The following is a 22,124-nucleotide window of genomic DNA, read 5'->3' on the forward strand; positions in this document are numbered from 1 at the left end:
TTAGCCTGGCCAGTTCCTGGGAAAGGGAGTCGACAAGAAACCCTATAACTCAACTAGAGAGAGGACAAGGTCCACCATTGCAAACAGCTACCATTAGCCACACCATGCCAGCTATTTGATTAAGTCAGCTAGGCGCATTCATCGTTACAAGATATTTTGCAATGCTAATTAAACTTCTAAGGTAGGACTGGAGGACCTGTAGTAGTTCAAGTGTTGTTGGACTCCCAAATCCCATCATCTCTGGCAGCTGGACATCTGAAGTTCAATTACATCAGTGGGGTGGGGGGTGGGGCACAGATTCCCCTTAAGGAATAACTTGGAGCAGGGTGGTTAGTAGTTGGAATTTCAAATTTATTTATTTTTTTAATAGAAAACTATATCCTACACAGAATTAATAGAAGACAACCATGGTCTTTCATGTCCTCTTTCACCTACCCCCCCTCCCCCCGCTATGATTAACATATCTTCTCGAACAGACCTGCTCTCTGTCCCATCTGGAAACATTATGGCAAAGACTGACAATTGGTTCAGCATGTCTTACTAAGCAGATTTCAGTGGCACTCTTCTACTGATCAGCTTTTGGAATTGATATGGTACAAAAGCCTTCCCCCAAAGTGACAGTTTTTAACGTTTTACTAGATGTCCCAAGTTGGGTTTCCAGAGTCTTCAGCTGTCTTTGTGTGCTGTTTTTGTCATGGCTATGGCAGCTGAAATCCTTGCCCTGATACCTTTGCAAAGAATGTAAGCACCAACCGTACTTGTGCACTAAGTTAAAGCATGTGTGAAAGCTTTACAACTTATTTAGAGTACCTTGCAGAGTTCAGGAGCCCTATATCTTTTTACATCAGACTTGATAAAAGGGTCTTTATGTTTAGAAAGCTTGCCTGTTAATATTGCACAGCCAGGCTACCAGACTTCAATATAATTCCCAAGGCGTCTTGAATAATAGCTGCCTCTCTGGGTGTCTTGGTTTGGATCGAGAGACGAAAAGGAGAGCACACAGGAACAAGTGTCTCTGGTGCACAAACCAAAGCCAAAAACATCTATCTCTGGTTTGCTGGAAATTTAGATGTTCCTTACCATGAGCCAGCCAAGGACTGGAACTGAGCCACATCACTGTAAGTATTCCTGAGAAACATGTTGAAGCCACTATAATAGATAAAATATGGAATGGCAGAACTGATTTGAAGTCTGCAGATCGACATCATTTATTGTTTTTGGCTGATGAACAAGTAGTGTCATTAAATATGCATAGAATTTAGTGAAAGACTTTTAACACATCTGCCTCCTTAGTCTGTGCACTAGTTGCTCATGAGATATAACCTACGTTAGTCAACTGAGGCTGTTGGTTGGATATGCTCAGTACTTAACTGAGTTTGCATTTCAGTTATACATAGTAGTAATACCCCACTTGCTTTGGACTAGTGTTTCTCCATGCAGCATCAAAAAGAGAATTAACACTTCAGACATTTTTGTTTCACCTGACTGCCACTGTCCCACAGGCCCTTTATACATGGCCCCCAAAGAGGAAACAAGTCTCACATTTGTGTGTGAAAGAGGACAAAGTTGGGCCATGCCTTTGACTAAATAGATGCATGTGCTCATCTACATGAGCAGATACAGTGGTGCCCCGCAAGACAAATGCCTCGCAAGACGAAAAACCCGCTAGACAAAAGGGTTTTCCGTTTTTCGATGCGCTTCGCAAGACAAATTTCCCTATGGGCTTGCTTCGCAAGACGAAAACGTCTTGCAAGTCTTGCGGGGTTTTTTTTACTTTCCCCCCCTTTTTTCTAAGCCGCTAAGCGCCTTTTAGCCGCTAAGCCTTTAATAGCCGCTAAACTGCTAATAGCGCTAAGCCGCTAATAGGGTTGCTTCGCAAGACGAAAAAACCGCTAGACGAAGAGACTCGCGGAACGGATTATTTTCGTCTTGCGAGGCACCACTGTACTATAGTTTAATTTAAATACAATCCATTTCTCCATAGCAGGAGAAGAGTGTGAGCAGGTGCCAGCACCAAATCCTATACAAATGCTAACTGTTCAAGGTCTCTGGTCTCCCTTCTTTGTCTTGAAAACTGGCATGAACTAGACAACCCTTCTATAGAGGACTGCCCTCTGTGAAGTAGGAAATATGGCCACCCTACTAGCTTTCAGTTCCTTCATCAGTTGAAGGTTTGTTAGCAGAAGAAGCAGGAGCCACGCAATGACAAAGGATGAAGCATTCTCTGCTTACGAACACTCTTCTCTTATTTCAAATGTACAAAAGTTGAGATCCAGTCCAAACGAAAGCAAGCTTAGTGGGCAGGATTTGGCCCAAGGGCCTCCCATTCTTGATCCCTAGTCTATGACCCCCTGATTATGGCCTCTTGCTTACAGCACAATCCTTACCATGTCTGCTCAGGTCCTATTGAATTCGCTGGGGTTTACTTCCAGGTAGGGATGGGGTAGATGGCCAATTCAGTTCACATTTAAAGGTGAATCAAATATCAAATTCAAAATTTCCAAAACCATGCAAAAACCAAAACACACAGTTATCCTTTGAAATTTGCACTCCTCTGAATTTTATGATGTAGCTCTCCAACCAATTTTTACAAAAAAATACAAATATTAGGGGAAAGTGTGCATAAAAATATGTTGGTGAAAATTATATACCAAAATGCATTTTATTGGGGAAAACTTGCAAAAATGTGTACATTACAAAAAAGTGTCTATTAGAACAATTTCACACTGAAATGCTGATGAATTTTCATGAGGTTTTTAAAAAAAGATTTCTAATTACTGCAGAAATGAGAAACAGAGAGAACCAAAATCGACAAATCTTCTCATCCTTACTTTCAGGTAGGTGATGTTAGAATTGCAGCCTGAGTCCACTAAATGGGTAGATGAACATTAGGGTGCAAGAGAGAAAGAGGCCACAACATTTTATACTTTCTACAAGTATTTGGAAGAAGAATGACTTCTCTTCTGTGGCAGACCTAGTTGTGTTAGGATTTTAGACATTCTTTTGGGCTGGAGATAGATTTTAGACATTCTTTGGACTAGAGATAGTTGCAGCCTCTCTCCCCAGTTTTTTAAAATCACATGCAATCTCCTGCTTGCAGGTCAGCAGCAGTGATAAAAACCCACCATCTGGTCATGTCTGAAGTAAATATTTAAGAAAACTAAATGCTATATATCATTAACTGGGCTGAGAACTTGCATGGCCAAATTTAATCTAGGTACCTCAAAGAGAGCCAGCATTTGAAGATCCATCTCATTAGTACCTTTGGTGAACTGAATCAGGCTCCATTTCATTTTTGTGTCTATCACGATTTAGGAATTGATTAGACTAGCTAGAAAAGTTGTCACTGTGCAAACAAAGAAATGGGCTGAACTGGCACAAGTACATGATATGTGAAAATCCACTGCACCGTTCAATTACATTAGCAAAGAAAACAAACTTGCAAGAGTTGCGATTTTTTGACAGCACTCTAGCATACCCCTATGCACCTTTCCCTGGATATAAATTATCTTATTTCATCAAATTTATATCTTCAGTGCAGGAATATGTTTGAATGAAATTCTTTTCCTCTCGCACAGCTGATTACACAATATTTAAACTATTTCAAAATATACTCAGTCAAGGGTGCAATGTACCAGACCCACATTTTAAAAGCAGATGCAACCCCCTCTTATGTCAAGTTTGGTCCTGACTGCCATGACATTAAGCGGTTGGCTGGCCCTTGTATTTTGGTTTGCTAAATAGCAGCCAAGGGGCTTGATCCAGATTGCTGCTGTTTAAGAACCAGCGAGATGCACTGCTAACGGGGTGTTCCAGATCATAGCCTGCATGTGTACAATGCACTGCAGAAAGTATAAGAATATGGATGCAGAGGCGGAGGAAGGGGGTGCGGTGGAAGCGGTCCGCCCTGGGTGTCACCACTAAGGGGGGGGGTGAGAAAATGCCGGCTGGCCCTCACCGCGGGGCCTGCAGAGTGCCTGAGCCATGTGTCTCTCCAGGGAGTGGCGCGGTGGCTTGGGTGCCCACAGGCTCTGCGCTACCCAAACAGTCTGCCCGCTGCCTCCCCTCCCAGCTGTAGGGCGGCTGAGTGGGAGGAGGCAGGCAGACTCCAAGGCCCTGTGAAGCATCCTGCCCCAGCTGGCCCTGCCCCCGCCCAGGTGCCTGGTCAACTTGCTCCGCCACTGCATGGATGACCAGACACAGGAGGGAAGGGCCACCGCTGGTACCTCAGCTAGTGGAAGGCTCTCCATCTCACAGTAGCCAGTGGGTGTCCAGTGATAGTGTTAGATCAGCAAGCACTCACAAACTACAAAGGGAACTCTTTTTAATTGCAAAACTGCTCTAGAGATTGGTGGGAGAGTAGGACAGGTGTAAAATGTGGGCAGGGTAATTGGCATGTCTCTTACACCCTGCCTGCCGTGGGCAGTGGAGAAGGGATGCCAGCATTAAGAGCTTTAGAGTCCCTAAGCATTTAATTGATTTTGGTGCACCCTTACCTACCTACCTACATACCTACCTCTCTATCTATGACAGTTTATCAGTTACCATATTCTAATTTTGATGTATTTCGAAGATTAAAGCATTTTATTTTATTTTATTGTGTGTGTGTGTATTTTTCTTTTATTGTGGGAGCCTTCTTTGTGGAACTTGGTTCAGCTACACCATATGGTCCAAGGTTAATCCAGCACTGGGAAATTTCTGTGGTGCCCCCCTTCCCTTGAAGCCCTAAGCACGTGCTTATTTTGCTTAATGGTTAATCCAGCCCAGTTCAGCGCAATTTCAGGTAAGATGGTGCTGATTTCCATCAATATCTCACTGAAATTGCATGAGATCTTGCATGTGAGATCTGATGCGATTTTAGCAAGCTCTCACCCCAAATTGGCACTGGTGCCGACATTGCTTATCTGCCACCAGCAGAGGTAGCGGGGCAGATGGCACAAAGGCAGCAGTGGCAGGGTCACACTTCCTGTTGTGCCTCAAGTGGCGAAACAGGACAGGCCATCCCTGTTTACCTTTGTACAGTAGGCTACATTCCAGTCACATAAAAGCCAGAGGTTTCCATACACTGCTCCCCAGTGTGCAAGATTAACAGTCCTCTATTGGTGAATATCCATCAAAAATGTTTCAGACTGGAAGGAAAAATTTTCATTTCTGCAGTTTTGAGCAGTTTAAGTGCTTCATTTGTTGTGCACTAGTTTAATGGCTGGCTGTTGCAGTGTATATTTTTTTTTCATAAAGCCAGAAGGATGACATAAAATGTATTTGATTTTAAAGCAACCATGACAGAAGGCCTCTCAAGTTTTCTTCTAGACATAACGTGCTCCTGAGAAGTGTATGTGTGCAGGGCTTGCTTCTGTGCAGACTGGATGGAATGCCGACAGCTTCAGTATTAAAAACATGACTAAATAGAAGAAACATTTGCTGTTCATTAAGCAAGTCCATAAAAGTGTTCACTACGAGAAGGGAGCCAGCATTTCTGCTTTCATTGTTTGAGGGTGGAGGAAGGAGCGTCTTGGATCAAGAAAGGAGTTCTTCTCTGTCACTTTTATCACTTGGCACAGTCTCTGGTTTGTCTGCATCCAAATTGAAATGAAAAACAGGGGGTGTCAGGAGCCCTATCACTAGGAATGCAATCTAGTATTCTAAAAATAATGTCCAGAGGAAGTTTCATATCATTTTTAGAACATGCTACTTCTCAGAACTAAGGGAAGGATCCAACAAAGCAGGAATGTAAAAGTGATCCTCTCTTGCCTGCCTGTGCAGCTGACCAGCTCAACCAAGTGTATATATTCATATCTACAACTAGGCAAATGTGGCTCAATATTGGATGCTGGGCTAAAAAGTCACAATAGTCAGTTTCAGTGCTCTGCCTATACAAACAACTGCAATTGTTGCTTCAGTTCAGCCATTTGAACAGACCTTGCTGTGCTGTCTGGCAGGGGTGCTAGCTCCTGGGGGCCGAGCCCTTTTGGTTTTGGGGGTGGGGGCCAGCCCCCCCTATGTATAAAAAGCATGGAGGTGAAGCATGGAGCCAAGCGCAGTGCGGTTCCAGTGGCCGGTTCCTCCTGCTCCTGCTGCCATGAAGGGGAAGGAGGATCGAAGAAGCCACCTGCCAATGGTGGTGCCAGGAGGGGGAGCCACTGGCCGCTGAAGCCATGTGGCCACCACATTCAGCTCTGCCCCCAACTTCTCCTGACATCCTGACGTCATGCACATGTTACGTGCAGCATCATGCATGTGATGTTGCCCCCCCCCAAAAAAAAAAAAAAATTGCCCATGCAAGCTGGTGCCTCTGCTGCCGGGCAAGTTTTCCAGAAGTGCAAGAGTGTTTTTGCTGGCTTAGCAGCATAGCTCAAGACCTAGCTTAACAAATGTGGGGTGGTAACATTCAAACAGAGAGGAAACCAAGAAGCATGGAGCATATTTTGAAGAGAGCTTCCTGCAATTCTGGCCCTCTAAATGCAATCACGTGGGAGTTAATACTTTTGCCCAAACTATCCTCTGATCTCTTCCATACACTCAAGCAGGTGAAGGTGTTCTTTTGGGGCAGTTCATATATGGAAGTTAAGATAAACTACTACCACATTTCCCTAAATTGGTTGGAGGAGAGTGGAACACTGCCAATAAGAAAAGCACAACAGATCCGAAGCACCATGGGATGCTTTGCTGCTATTTTGCCAGGTAGGAATCCTCATGTCTGAATGGAGTGGATCCAGAACACTGAAGAATGCAGGGGAGACTCTGGAGGTGGATGAACTGCTCCTGAAGGTGCGTAAATCTTACTCTTACACACACACTAAAAGTAAACCTTTTGTGTGGCATAGGGTGGAAGTGTGCCTCGAGTTTTAATTCTGGGAAGGGGTGGTCTTTAGTCATATCAGGCATTTGGGAAACAAAGCCCTAAATGATGCCTACACCGATGATTTTTGTGCAAACAGTGCTGGCCAGAGGCTGGTCATGATTCCTAGATTTGAAGAAAAAAGCTTGTTCAGAGTTTCTGCAGTAGAATGTAGAAAAGGGGTGTGGCTGGCAAGACAGAACTTGTTCTTGAAATAATTCAAAGCTCCTTTCAGAAGTGTAAGGAGGGGCAGGCAGGGGAGCACACAGGCTTGGTCTACAGAAAGACCCAGACAGTTCCAATGCCCAGCACTTCCGGTTCAACAATCAGGATGGGGGAAGGCTCCTTTCTGAAGGCCCTTGAAAGCCAGAGCCATAAGACAATGCCTAAGAAAAGCCTTTTGTGCCACAGTAAAGACCTATCTAATCCCAGTAGGAGCATGTGTGGTGTGATGGATCCACCTTCACAACACGGGTGTTGCTGCTGCTTATTCGCTTACCAATCCAGCAATCCTGTTCATGCAACCACATGACCCCAACGTCCCCATTGCCCACCCCCATCCAGGTATGCAGTGGAGATTTCAGTGTTGGGAGGGTGGATCTGCAGAAACCCCACTATCTAGCTCCCACAGTGCTAACTAAATACCTATAGGAAACCCACAAGCAAAGCATGAGTGCAATAGTACTCTCTCAGTATTGTTCACCAGCAATTGGCATGGCACATAGAGTTAAGACATAACCAGAATGTCTACTATCCAATAGTTGATTAAAGCCATTCAGGTTGGTGGCCATCATTACACAATGTGGCTGAGTGGAGAAGTGCTTCCTTTTGTTGCTCCTGAATCTCACACCACTGAGCTTTGTTGGAAGATCCCAGATGCCAATATTATGAGAGAGGGAGAAGTGGGTCTACTTTTTTTCTACACCACACATAATTTTACACACATTATCTTGCTTCCTATTTACTTGCCTTCTTCCCACCCCTGCCACTGGCTCTTCATCCATCTAAGCCATATCTACCATTTAAATTATTCTTTAGAAAAGGAATCTGACTTTGAGGATGTGCACCACAGGCCCCAGGTCCTTGAAACCCAGTTTCCCCTCCTCTCAGTATCATTTCCCTAACCCACTGGGCAAACCAAGCACAATGTGCTGCCCCCAACCCCAGCAATATGCAGGAAATACATGCAGCAACCTTTGCCTATTGTGGTTGGAGGGTGGAGAAAGGGGTTGTGGGGGCACCTCCTGTTTTTCTATAGGGTCTCTTTCTTCCCCTTCCCCATATTCTACCATCAGACTCTGCCCATGGATTTTCTTAAAATTGCAACACATTTCTTTGCACTCTTGAGGGTTGACCAAGTTGCCCTATCACACTTCGATAATGGCTTGTTGACCTTCTAGAGAGATGAGGGATATGGCAAAATTAGATGTTCAGATCACCATCAAACTGAGGATTCCTCAAATACTCCTTAGCCAATCTGCCTTCCTGCCTCTCCAGCACAGTTCCCCGTTTCCATAGCAATGGTGTATTACTTTAAATAGGTTTCATTCCAAAACAATATTGTGGTTCCTCGTCTATTGTGGTTTAATTAAAAATAACCTTTCTTTCCTGAATCCCCCTGGCATAAGACTTTGTTTTGTCTGCCGAGTGAGATGTTAGAGATGACCTTCCTAATTAGCTGACTCCTCTGTCCAAGGACTAGAGTTACTCATGATATGTTTTGTAAATGGTTTCAGCAGAGAACTGAACTTGGACCATCATGATTAGAATGCATTTTAAAGCTTCAGCGAGATGAGCTAAAATGATTTCCCCCCATTACCTGAAATTTCAGTGAATGCAATTATTGTTCAGAAGCTGCACAGCTCAGCAATGGTCTTAATACGCTGTATCTTGCATCAGCATGTAACTCTGATTTTGCAAAGAGAAGATGTGGAATCAGAACATAAGATAAGCCTGCTGGATCAGGCCAATGGCCCATCTAGTCCAACTCCTGTTCTTACAGTGGCCGACCAGATACCTGTGGGAGAGAAAAGGTATTCTGCCCACCTGTGATTCCCAGCATAGAATCATAGAACCATAGAGTTGGAATAGACCACAAGGGCCATCGAGTTCAACCCCCTGCCAAGCAGGAAACACCATCAGAGCACTCCTGACATATGGCTGTCAAGCCTCTGCTTAAAGACCTCCAAAGTAGGAGACTCCACCACACCCCTTGGCAGCAAATTCCACTGTCAAACAGCTCTTACTGTCAGGAAGTTCTTCCTAATGTTTAGGTGGAATCTTCTTTCTTGTAGTTTGGATCCACTGCTCCGTGTCCGCTTCTCTGGAGCAGCGGAAAACAACCTTTCTCCCTCCTCTATGTGACATTCTTTTATATATTTGAACATGGCTATCATATCACCCCTTAACCTCCTCTTCTCCAGGCTAAACATGCCCAGCTCCCTTAGCCATTCCTCATAAGGCATCGTTTCCAGGCCTTTGACCATTTTGGTTGCCCTCCTCTGGACACGTTCCAGTTTGTCAGTGTCCTTCTTGAACTGTGGTGCCCAGAACTGGACACAGTACTCCAGGTGAGGTCTGACCAGAGCAGAATACAGTGGCACTATTACTTCCCTTGATCTAGATGCTATACGCCTATTGATGCAGCCCAGAATTGCATTGGTTTTTTTAGCTGCTGCGTCACACTGTTGGCTCATGTCAAGTTTGTGGTCAACCAAGACTCTTAGATCCTTTTCACATGTACTGCTCTCAAGCCAGGTGTCACCCATCTTGTATTTATGCCTCTCAATTTTTTTGCCCAAGTGCAATACTTTACATTTCTCCCTGTTAAAGTTCATCTTGTTTGTTTTGGCCCAGTTCTCTAATCTGTCAAGGTCGTTTTGAAGTGTGATCCTGTCCTCTGGGGTGTTAGCCACCCCTCCCAGTTTGGTGTCATCTGCAAATTTGATCAGGATGCCCTTGAGTCCATCATCCAAGTCGTTGATAAAGATGTTGAATAAGACCGGGCCCAAGACAGAACCCTGTGGCAACCCACTAGTCACTCTTCTCCAGGATGAAGAGGAACCATTGATGAGCACCCTTTGGGTTCGGTCAGTCAGCCAGTTACAAATCCACTGAGTGGTAGCATAGTCAAGACCGCATTTTACCAGCTTCTTTACAAGAATATCATGGGGCACCTTGTCAAATGCCTTGCTGAAATCAAGGTAGGCTACATCCACTGCGTTCCATTCATCTACCAGGCTTGTAATTCTGTCAAAAAACAAGATCAGGTTAGTCTGACATGACTTATTTTTCAGAAATCCATGCTGACTATTGGTGATCACAGCATTCCTTTCTAGGTGCTCACAGACTGTTTGCTTAATGATCTGCTCCAGAATCTTCCCTGGTATTGATGTCAGACTGACTGGGCGATAATTATTTGGGTCCTCTCTTTTCCCCTTTTTGAAAATAGGGACAACATTTGCCCTCCTCCAGTCTGCCGGGACTTCGCCTGTTCTCCAGGAATTCTCAAAGATGACTGCCAGTGGTTCTGAGATCACATCTGCCAGTTCTTTTAATACTCTTGGATGTAGTTCATCTGGCCCTGGAGACTTGAATACATCTAAACTAGCCAAGTATTATTGTACTATCTCCTTAGTTATTCTGGGCTGTGTTTCCTCTGCTGAATCATTTGCTCCAAATTCTTCAGGTCGGGCATTGTTTTCTTTATCAGAGAAGACTGAGGCAAAGAAGGCATTGAGGAGTTCATCCCTTTCTGTGTCTCCTGTTTGCATTTCACCATCTTCTCCTCTGAGTGACCCCACTGTTTCTTTGTTCTTCCTTTTGCTATGGACATACCCATAAAAGCCTTTTTTGTTGCTTTTAACCTCTCTAGCAAGCCCAAGTTCATTCTGTGCTTTAGCTTTTCTGACTTTGTGTCTACATGTGCTGGCTATTTGTTTGAATTCCTCTTTGGTGGTTTCCCCCCTTTTCCATTTTTTTTACACATCCTTTTTTAATCTTAACTCAGTTAAAAGTTCTTTAGATAGCCACCCTGGCTTCTTCAGGCACCTTCCATGTTTCTGTCTCATTGGTATTGCCTGAAGTTGTGCTTTTACTATCTCCCTCTTAACAAACTCCCAGCCATCATGAACTCCCTTTCCTTTTAGTATAACTGTCCATGGGATCTCACCCAGTACTTCCCTAAGTTTTATAAAGTCGGCTTTCTTAAAGTCAAGAAATTGAGTCCTAGTATGCTTGGCTGCTCCTTTCCGCTGTATAGTAAACTTCAGAAGAGCATGATCACTCGCACCTAATGAACCTTCCACTTCTACCCCACTAACCAGGTTATCAACATTGGTTAGGACCAGATCTAAAATGGCTGTTCCTCTTGTTGCTTCTCCCACTTTCTGGACAATGAAGTTGTCTGCAAGGCCAGTGAGGAATCTGTTTGACCTTATGCTCTTGGCTGAGTTTGACATCCAACAAATATCTGGGTAATTGAAGTCCCCCATTACTACTATCTCCCTTCCTTTTGCATGCTTGGCCATCTGTTCCAGGAAGGCATCATCTATGTCCTCCATTTGGCTTGGGGATCTATAGTAAACTCCCACAATGAGGTCTCTGTTATTCTTCTCTCCCTTAATTTTGACCCAAATGCTCTCACTTTGGCTTTGAGGTTGGCAACTGGTATTCAGAGGCATTGTGCATTTGACAGTGGAGGCAGAACACAGCCATTGTGGCTATTGATATTCTCCCATATTTGAATTGGAGTGGGGGGAGAAATACCTTGGGAGTATTGTTGCTTTCCTGTTGCTTGGTTGAACCATTCATCAACATACGGCATTCATCAGCTGAAAGCTGAAAGCACTATAGTTGTGATCTGATTTGTTGCAACAAGCTGGGTCATAGATAGAAAAGTATTCCCACATGCTGGAGGATATAGACCGTAATAAACTAATGGTGAACTCAATTTTCTTAATGTGGCCCCTTATGTAGCCAAAATGGGACCATCTACACATAAGGAAAAGGTATTGGCTGGCTTAGGGGAACCCAAAGGTCTGCATATCGATTTTTATTTTTTTTTAATGAGATGAGGAGCTTAATAGGGAACCCAAAACAGGTCAATGAAGACTGAGCATGTTCAGTGGCCACAGAATGCTGAATGTACTGAGGTTGGGGAAGAGAAAACTAAGGTATGGAATAAGGTATCCCAAACAAAGGCTCGGAGACTGAACTGGAGCACTCCATGTTGCAACATATTGTTGAGAAGTGCCACTTGTGATGCCTTCAATAGAAGCCTTATTGCCTCCTTTATTTATTGGAATGGAAGGTCAGAGGCCCGCCATTATAGTTCAGTGAACAGCATGTGGGTTCTACTAGTTTATAGCAAGCACACATAAAGAAGAAATGTAACAGGGAAGATCCCACTTTGTTCACATAACAGGCTTCTGTTTTGAGGTAGTGTCAGATTCTTTACCGCCCTTTTGAAGAAAGATGTGAGTGGGATGTGCAAACAAAGCTTCTTTATTAAAGCAGAGTATGGATCAAAGGAGGAATACTGTTCTAGCCCTTCTTTCTTTGTCCCTTTCTCCCTGAGAGTTGCCTGTTCACATATGGATGGGAACCACTCCCAGGCTGCCCTGGAAACCCAAACCAGAAAGAGGAAAGCCCCAATGGGAACTTGATTGTCACTCCTTCCCTACACTTAATTTGTCTGTTTGCACTCAGTAGTCAATATCAAATTACTCAGCAGACAACTCCCTTGACTTTGCTATGGACACTTAAAGATGTGTTAGTGAAATGTTGGCCTGTAATCTAGAGATAATTTGGAGAATTTTGGTAATGCTGATATTTTCTTTTCAGTTGTATTCAGCTCAACTTCCTTGCCCCTTCCTTGTGGAGAGAGAAGGAAACTTGGAGCTGCACACACTGATCTCAGCCCAACAAAAATGCAAGTGTGCCCATCCCATCCAATGGCTTACCAGTGGATAAGCATGCTTAATTCTGGATTGTGGCAATAATATTTACATGTAAAGTGTACCACATTAACAAGGCAAACATATGTTTGCAAATAGTGAGGCAAATGTGCACTCTGAGTAGATGTGGGTATTATATAAGGACGTTCACTAGGGAACACTGATGATATGTACTTTTACAAATATTAACATCTTTGTGTGATGTGGCTCCTAGGCTCTCTTTATCTCATGGGATCTACATTTTCTCACTGTCAGGGAAATAGTGGGGAGTAAAAACCATAGCAACTGTGGATGAGCCCCAGGGAAGAGCCATAGCTCAGTGGAAGAGCATCTATTTTGCTTGCAGAAGGTTCCATGTTTACTCCCTGACATATTCAAGAAGAGCTGAGAGAGATCCATCTGAAAACCTGGAGAGCCTCTGCCAGTCAACGAGTACCTATTACTAAGCTAGAAGCACCCATGGTCAAACGCACTATAAGGCAGCCTCCTGTGATCACATTTGCACCGTACATTTCAGGCACTCCTATACAACTAACAGTCATTGCTTTCCCCCAAAGAATCCTGGGAAATGTAATTTGCTAAGGATGCTGACCTCACAAACTTACAGTTCCCAACTCCCTTAACAGGATTCTCCATGATGGCTAAAATTTGTATAAGATTTGATTCTATTGTGTGGGTGTATCCTATGTTTCTATGAATGCCATGAAAGGAAGCACTTCTTGGAGCTGGAGACAGCGGAGTCTATGATGGTGCAATCCTAACTCCATTTACCTAGGCGTTAGCTGCACTGAACTCAGTAGACTTAATTATGAGCAGCCATGGTTAAGATTGTGCTGTTGGTGCCCTGCTTGCACCTCTGTGAGGACTGTTTCCTCCTGGTTTTCAAGTTGCAGCTCATGATGATGACATGGACAACACATTACTAGTGGAGTGGTCAAAATATAAGCAGATTTTAATTGAACTTGTAGAACATTCGGAGAAATCATAGCAGAAAGTACCCTTAGGAAACGGAAACAATGAGAAATAGAAGTAAGTCACTGAAAGAAACCCCAGACGAAAAGATCTTTGTTCCTAAGGGCTTATTCACAAGAATCAGAGAATTTAGCCTTCACAAGTCCCAGTTCAAAGGCAATAGCAAGATTTCCTGCTATGCACTGGTTGAAGGTACAAAGCTGTTTGCCCCTTTTAAAAAATGGGGAGGGTGAGAGAAAGAGAAAAAACAAGGGTATGTGTATCCTTTGTAATAAGAGAAGGAGTCACTACCATCAAAGAACTAAATACAAGTGACATTTAAATAGGATGGGGGGAGTATGTAGAAGGATGGTACACAGCTGTGGAAGGAAATGACTGGCTGCTGTTTGCTTTTTTTTTTTTGCTTTTTTCTTGACTTGGTAAACTGTTTTGCAATGTTGCTATACAGGAGAAATTACATGTTACTTCCATAATTTCCCTTTTCTTTAGAATTGCCAATCACTTTTTACAGTGTATGTAGATGATGATCTTGTAAATTCGTTGCAACCCAGGGTTTTCTTCCCCCGGATCAGTTTTCTGGCAAAATTAATGGTAATAAAATGTGGTTGCAGCACCAGCCTGCCCAGTGTGGAAAAAGAGTGCTGCTGTATAATATAAACCTATATTAACTGCCGCTGGAACTTGTTCTAACTCTATTTGCAGCTCATTTCAAAAATTTGCAAGGCCTCTGAAACAGGCAAACTTTTAAAAGTCGCAAGATGGAACAGGAGGTCTATCCTGCCTTCCATCGCAAGCACGGCACTGACTGAAAACCATAAAGAAAGGAACATCAAAGACATCTTGAGGAAGAGAGTTCCAAATGGAAGGAGCCCCGGGTAAAAAGCCTTTGTTCCTGGCATCTACTCACCTGACATCTACCAAAGAACAGAGCAAGGTCTTGCTAGAACGTCTTAACCTGAATCAAGTAATTACAGTACAATACTAGCCATGCCTAAATTCTTTCCTACCTGATATTTCCCAGGTCCAGGTTGTTGAAAGGTGGCTTTCTGGCTTTCCACAGGGCAAGCTGATTGGGGAGGCAGTATGGAGCAGGGGAAACAGTCCATGGGAAGAGGTGAAATGTTTCTGCTCCCTACCATTTCTCCGACCCATAATGTTCAATTGTGTTGAATGTAATCAAATAACTTAACCTACGAAAGAGAAAAAGGATATATTAAGACACTTTATGTAATTCTGAAATACTTACCTGTTTAACCTGCTCTGAGACAGCCAGTAATACTTTTTTCGTTTGTCATTGTTGTTTTTGTTTATGCAGGAAAATAAAAATATATATTTTTTAAAGGATGAATGGGATGTTAAGTACATCTGCCTTTAATGTTTGCCTCAAAGACCTTCATTAGTTTAATGTAGTTGTTCAAACAAGCTGATCCATATAAGGCAGAAAACTGTGCAGCTCCCCTCTACTAGGAGGCTGCAGTGTTGACATAGGAATTGCTTTGCGTGAGCACCTTATCTAGAAGATTGGTGATAAACTGAAAAATTCCATGTGATCAACAGAAAGCATTTCATTCTTATCTGAAGGAAAAACCAAAGAGATGTGCATGAGATAGCTGGAGAGGAATGTTGGTGAACATGTTTCACAAAAAACTATTCTTGCTTATGGGTTGTTTGTTGTTTTGCTTTTGAATTGAATGATACCAATAAAGTTAATGAAGGTTTCAAACCTCTTCCCACTCTCATCTTTTTAGGAATTTATATCTTAAAGTTTAAACCCTGAATATCTGGAGTCCTGTTGTTACAGCAAACTTGATTTCACGTTAAGTTTCACATTGTTGAAATATTTATATTCCACTTTAAAAATATACTCAAAACAGCTTATAACCGTAATAGAAATCAGCTGTCTATAAAAAAATTAATATAAATATTAAAATGCAAAACCTATAAAGTTCTGGCTTATTGGTGCTAATTTGTAAAGAGCTAACCTTTTAGGGTTGCAGCACCTAGCTTTGGAGCCCCTTGCCTACTGATATCAGGCTGTGTTGTTCTAGATGCTGAAAACCTTTCCCCCAGCAAGTCTACTGGGACATATAATATAGTTGTAAACATTTGCTTTAATTTTTTTCTATTTGTGTCTGTGGTTTATTGATAATTTTCTAAGTAGACATGGTTACAATTGCACTAAAAATCAGTCATCTGCCACTGCAGGCCCCCCATGCAAGGCCCATGACTTCTGTGATGGGGGAAAAAACCTACAGTACTTCCCTGTAATAGGGAAAGAATGCAAATCTGTATTTCTTTGTGAATCAGATATACTCATACCAAGCAGTTGTTCTGACTTGCAAATAGATTCCCCTGTGACTTCTGTACTTTTGCCTCTTAATCACTGGAGAAAATAATGGGGACACTTCTATGAATAAACAAAAGTCACCAATTATTATTATTATTATTATTATTATTATTATTAAATAATATAATGTGTAATGGTAAATCTGCTATATTATAAGCTTTGTTGGAAGTCTACACCAAGCCATGTTGGTTACTGCTGTCTCTGAAAGCGCCTAAAAAGTATTATTTGTACAAATGGAGCTATCATCTGAAGTCTTGTGAACTAAGTTTATAGTCCATGAGATATGGCAGGCGCTCACTATCTGTGCTTGCCAGAAACAATTGAAGACATTTTTGTTCCAATGGGCTTTACCAGTGGGATGAACAGTTCTCTGCACTGGGTGTCTACTTTGAATTGTTTTGGACACATATTTGCTGTTTTCTGTGCTGTTTTCCAGCTGCATATGGTGCATATATGTGGGAGGTGATTAATAAATAAAATCTAATGGTACAGTTTCAGAGCTACAGTGGTGCTAACTGGAAATAAATCATTTCTGTTCTTGCACTGATCACATAAGTATATTTTCACTTTTAGGAGGATAATTTTTTTGTGAATCCTTCCCCCCTGAGTCAGACTCCTGACTCTGCTTCCTAAGCATTTTAGAGCTGCCTGCTGAACTTCCTTTGTTCTAGCCTAGGGTTATGAAGTGACTTTGTAGATCAGTTAGGTAAGCTCAGCAGAATCTCTTCCTTGCCCTTGTCTTAAATGCAGAACTACAGCAGACATGGTTAAACCACCCAAAAGACAGAGAGTGAGCAATGTCTGTGGAAAACTGAAGATGGGTAGACAAGTTGTGCACTGCAATCTTATACACGGTTACCTGGGATGGAATAAATCCCATTGAACTCAATGGTGCTTACCTATGAGTAGACACATATAGGACTACACTGTAAGTATCATTGTCCTTTCAGTTGAGATATATATATATATTTCATTCAGGTAACTAGCCCAAATGTTTCTGAAAGGAAAATTGTTCTTTTTCAAAATTTAGCATTTTTTTCATCTGCGTCCTATACATGTTCATGTGGAGATAAGTTCCCCTAATATTTGTCTCAGCATGGTCTTAAACCAGGACTCATGGTTAAGCACTCTCCTCACCAAACACGATCTCTGGCAACAAAAAAACCTAAGCTTAGCTCAGCACAGCAGTAGAAAGGACCAGGGAGGAGCAAAGGGGTGACAAGCTTTGCCTCCATCGTCTCAAGATCTTGGTGTGCCATAGTTTGGTTTAGCGTGTCATGCAGATCAGATCAGAGAGTCCTTCTAAAGTCTGTTGCACAATGATTTCCTTGAACAAGGGGGTCCAAGTCCAACACTCCACCTTTTGGCCATGATTGGCTCTCATGGCAATTTAAATTACCTGTAATTAACACATTGAATCCAGATTACTTAAGGGTGGGAAAGAAAACTCAATGCTCTTTAGCAGTGATGTGGGTTTATTTGGGGGGGGTTGAAAATTCAGCTGCTTTGGTTAAACCACCCAAATTTCCTGATGCCCTAGAGAGTGATCTAATTTGGCATGTTTTTATTAATTTGGCGTGTTTTTATTAAGCAAAGGTAAGCACTCTGAAACTGCCATGCCTGCTTAATACTGTGCTTGCAGTTGGCATTCATTCATTTTTGCATGGAAAAATAAAACATTCCAAAAAAAAAATTGGACCTACATCTTTGCTGTATGTAGACATGTTGAAGATTGTGATTTCCTTTACAATCAGACACCACTTGTGCATGGTATGTCAGCGCAGCAGTAAAACGGCTAGAACATTTGCAAAGCTAAGCAGAGTCTGGTATGGTTTCAAATTGAATGGGGGCCATGTGTTGAGATTTCTGCATTGCAGAGTGTTGGACTAGATGATCCTTGCGGTCCTTTCCAAGTCTATGCTTCTACATCAGTTAAATGACCTCAGAATGTATGAGTATCATTATTTCTAATTGTATCATTATTTTTCAATCTTGCATTACTAAAAAAAAATAGCACTGGCACCAGAAAACCAAGATAATTTTTGTACACCCTGTTTTTGGTAAGAGGCAAGGAGCTAGTACAAGGGGATGAATTAAAGGTGAAAGCTTCAGTCTCTCTAGGCCATGTGCTGTTCAGGCCAATTCCTTGAAAGGGACTGTTGACTGATTGTGGTAAGCTGACATTGTCGAAGAACAGCAGCATTGTAGGGCCAATCCAGACACCGTGGCTTTCCTGGAAGAATCATTAGAGCTGTGACTCAACTGGCCCAGATATCCAATGGCTCCTATTGTGAAGGAATCACCATTTCCAAGCATTTTAAACAGCTAGGCACACTTGCTGGGAATTATTTCTTCCTCCAGTAAAGTGGTATTATTGCACACTGCTTGCTTTGGGGATGAGAGTTGGGCTATTGTCGTGGGTATTGGACTGCACATCCCTAAAATCACTCCCCTGTACCCATCTGTGCCATTATGTACCACCACCATTTTTTACTTCTATGTATATATGTATACAGGTACATCATATATAACAACAGTGAACAGTAAAGTGTGGATCCTTATGAAGCCTAAACAGCACAAGAGAGAGATAAAGTGTGTTTTGTTCTCATACCAGAAGACGTAAGCCACATTCATTTCATACCTATGAATGGTGTATCATGATTGCTGTTGTTGTTTTATTATTTATACCCCACCCATCTGGCTGGGTTTCCCCAGCCTCTCTGGGTGGCTTCCAATACATATAAAAGCATAATAAAATGTCAAACATTTAAAACTTCCCAATACAGGGCTGCCTTCAGATGTCTTCTAAAAGTTGTGTAGTTCTTTATCTCTTTGACACCTGATGGGAGGACGTTCCACAGGGAGGGTGCCACTGCAGAGTACATTGGAGCCAGCCACCACACATGTACAGATGAGTGTGCATGCGCCAATGACAGCCCCAAACTCCTGTTTTTGAAGCTGAGAAACAGAAAAGGTCATGCACACCAGGTGGAGACATCCCCACTCACTCTGAATGACATATACCGTTAGGTCTGAGGATTACGTTGCAATTTCTTTCTAGCCCTTCTAGTGCATCGCTGGACTCCAGCTTCCATTAGCCCTGTGGTTCCCAAAGTGGGGGGACACCCCCCCAAAGGGGGGCAATTTGATTTTTAAGGGGGGCAATTTGAGAATTAACAATGAATGGCCTTTTAGGCTTCCTCCAAGTGAATAGGAGTTCACTATTTGGGACGCGGGTGGCGCTGTGGGTAAAACCTCAATGCCTAGGACTTGCCGATCGTATGGTCGGCGGTTCGAATCCCCGTGGTGAGGTGAGCTCCCATCCTTTGGTCCCAGCTCCTGCCCACCTAGCAGTTCGAAAGTACCTCTAAGTGCAAGTAGATAAATAGGTACCGCTTTATAGCGGGAAGGTAAATGGCGTTTCTGTGTGCTGCGCTGGTGCTGGCTCGCCAGAGCAGCTTTGTCACGCTGGCCACGTGACCCGGAAGTGTCTGCTCCCGGCCTCTTAAGTGAGATGAGCGCACAACCCTAGAGTCGGACATGACTGGCCCGTACGGGCAGGGGTACCTTTACCTTTATTTGAATAATAATAATTATGGGGGGGGGCTCAGGATTTTAGAGATGCTTAGGTGGGGCGTGGCCAACAAAAGGTTGGGAACCACTGCATCAGCCTGAGGTCAGGAATGATGGGAGCTGGAGTCCAGCAAATCATCTGGAGGGCAGCACCTCGACGACCCCCTACAGCTTAAGCCTGGCCTTGGTGACAATGTTCTGCTCCCCTCTGCAGGGCTGTGCTTACTCAGCGGGAAATGAAAGAAAGGTTATTCCACACGCTCGCCACGAATGTAGGTTTTCCTACATTCCCTGCTGACAGAGACAGCGCTCCCATTCAGCCCCACACCTGAGGCAGCCGCAAGGAGGGTGGGGGGCGCGCGCCTGGCTGCCCCCTCCTCCTTTGGCGGCGCTGCGTTCCGGGAACAGCCGCTCCCCCCCCCCCCAGGGTCAGGGCTTCACCGGCGCGCTGAGGAAACGCGCGCCCAGCCGCAGGGTAGCTAGGCGCTTTCCAATGGTGGCCAGACTTTTCCGCCGCCGCCTTCTAAGGTAAGGCCGGCTGCTCCCCGCGCAGGACTCCTACCCAGCCTGCTCACCAACAGAGCCAGCCGAGGGAAAGGTGGGGAAGGCCGCCTGCCTTTATATGGGCATGCTCGCACGCTTGGGCCGACGTGGGAAAGTGACGTCACGGAGCTGGAAAAGATGCCCCGAGGCTTCCTGTGGTGGTAGTGCTGCCGCCAGGCTCGCTTCGGGCGTCTCTGGGAGAACTTCCCGCTCGCCCAGCTGGCCGCCTTCACAGGTCACGGTTCCCCGGGCTTGCCGTGGGCAGATGCACCTGGGGGGGGGAGGGGAGGCAAATCGACTCCTCCCAGGATCCCCGCCCCTCCCATCCCAGCCCTGGTTTCTTCTTGACGCGCCTAGAGCAGGTCGGTGCGCGTGCTGCTCTCCTCTAGGCGCGTGAGTCAGCCAGACGCGCCGGGAAGTATGTGGAGTCTGGGGAGTTTTAAGGGGGCAAAATGAAAGTCTGGCCAAAATATAAAAAGCGGGGGGAGGGGGAAGGCCGGCAAGCCCCACTGAGCTCTCTTGAAAGAACTTGGCAGCCAGGCCGAGGAGCGACTAGTGTTTCCTTCTGGTAGTGTGGCTGCGGTTTTAATAAAATTGTCAGGGTTAAGGGGCTTGCCAAGAGCTTTGCTTGGTACAGCCAAGGCGGTCTATATACCAGTGTTTCCCAAATTTGGGTCTCCACCTGTTTTCGGACTACAGTTCCCATCATTCCCGCCACTGATCTTGCTAGCTAGGGATGATCGCCATTCTCAGTAGTCCTCTGTTGCACTCTTCAGTGTCTTTGCCTCGCTGGGATGTCCCCTTAAAGTCCGATAATGCCTCCTTTGCCTGGATGGAGAACCCAAAGGCTGCATGTGTGGAAAGAAACTAGCCTATGGAACACCCACTTTTCCCTCTGGCCTTGCTCATACTAATATGTGGCCCCTGGGGGTTGTGGGCTGGCGAGAGGGTACAGCCTGTAGAGAGTCCTGAGGATGCTTGGAGGGCCACATTTGGCCCCTGGGCCTGAGGAACTCTGTCTGGTTTAAACCTCTGGTTTAAAGCACTAAAAAGCTTGGATCCCTTTCCTGGCCAGGCCAGGTCGGACCTACTTGGAAATGCCAGGGATTGACTTTGGGACCTTCTGCATGCAAATCAGATGCTCTCCAGTGAGCTATGGTCCTTCTCTAATTACTGGGAGCAGTGCCGTCTTAAGCATATTCAACGCCGTGGCGGCAGACAGAGGCTCCGGGCACGGCACTGCTTCATCACAGCATGGCAGAGGCGGGCATGGGCGGTGAGCTGATGCCAGGAGGTGCAGTGTCCAGCCTCCGCCTCCTCCCTGGCGCCCTCCAGAACTTGGCGCCCTGTGCCACTAGCCGCTATGGGTAAGACATTGCTCTCTTGACCCCTTACATTGGGCATTCTGCTGGCCCAGCCCATGGGTACTTGCCTGGGTGTGGCTTTCCTTGTGCAGACAGCCCACAGCAATGCATAGATGTCAGGGTCAATTGCATTCCTGATTCCTGAAGGGGGCTTTTGTCTGTGTCCCTATTAACATGCAGAGTGCTTTGCATTCCTTGTCTAGTCTTCACAACACACATGCCTGCTGAATTGCTGGTATTTCCATTTTACAGAAGGGAAACTAAGGCTGAAAGAGAACTAGCCGGAGCTGGTGTATTGATGAGGTGTGAACGGGGAAGTACACTGACCTGTTACCATAGGTAAGCAAGTAACTCCCCATTTGCGCAGGGGTTGCATTCCAAGGCACTGCATGCATCAGCAGAATGTGCATAGGCCCAACCTGCCCCATTCCACCCCTTGCGGTGCTGAAAATGATGTGCATGTGCCAGTCACATGCAAATGGGAGGCTGCCTGCCTTTCCTCAGATCGTTTCAAATCCCATATGCAATAT

The 22,124-nt window shown here is 44.4% G+C and overlaps 1 long non-coding RNA gene across 1 annotated transcript in view; it reads right to left on the reverse strand.

The window, feature by feature from the left end:
* LOC309535109 overlaps positions 1-20,257 on the reverse strand; it is a 39,519-nt gene extending 19,262 nt beyond the window's left edge. Inside the window, exons 1-2 of the long non-coding RNA XR_014221019.1 lie at positions 19,953-20,257; positions 14,775-14,957 (exon numbers count right to left, since the gene is read on the reverse strand). This is a non-coding gene — a long non-coding RNA (uncharacterized lncRNA). The remainder of the gene's footprint in view (positions 1-14,774; positions 14,958-19,952) is intronic.
* Positions 20,258-22,124: the final 1,867 nt, after the last annotated feature.

Source organism: Podarcis vaucheri, assembly GCF_965113315.1.
Source record: "Podarcis vaucheri genome assembly, chromosome: 1".
In the NCBI taxonomy this organism is placed as follows: Eukaryota; Metazoa; Chordata; class Lepidosauria; order Squamata; family Lacertidae; genus Podarcis; species Podarcis vaucheri.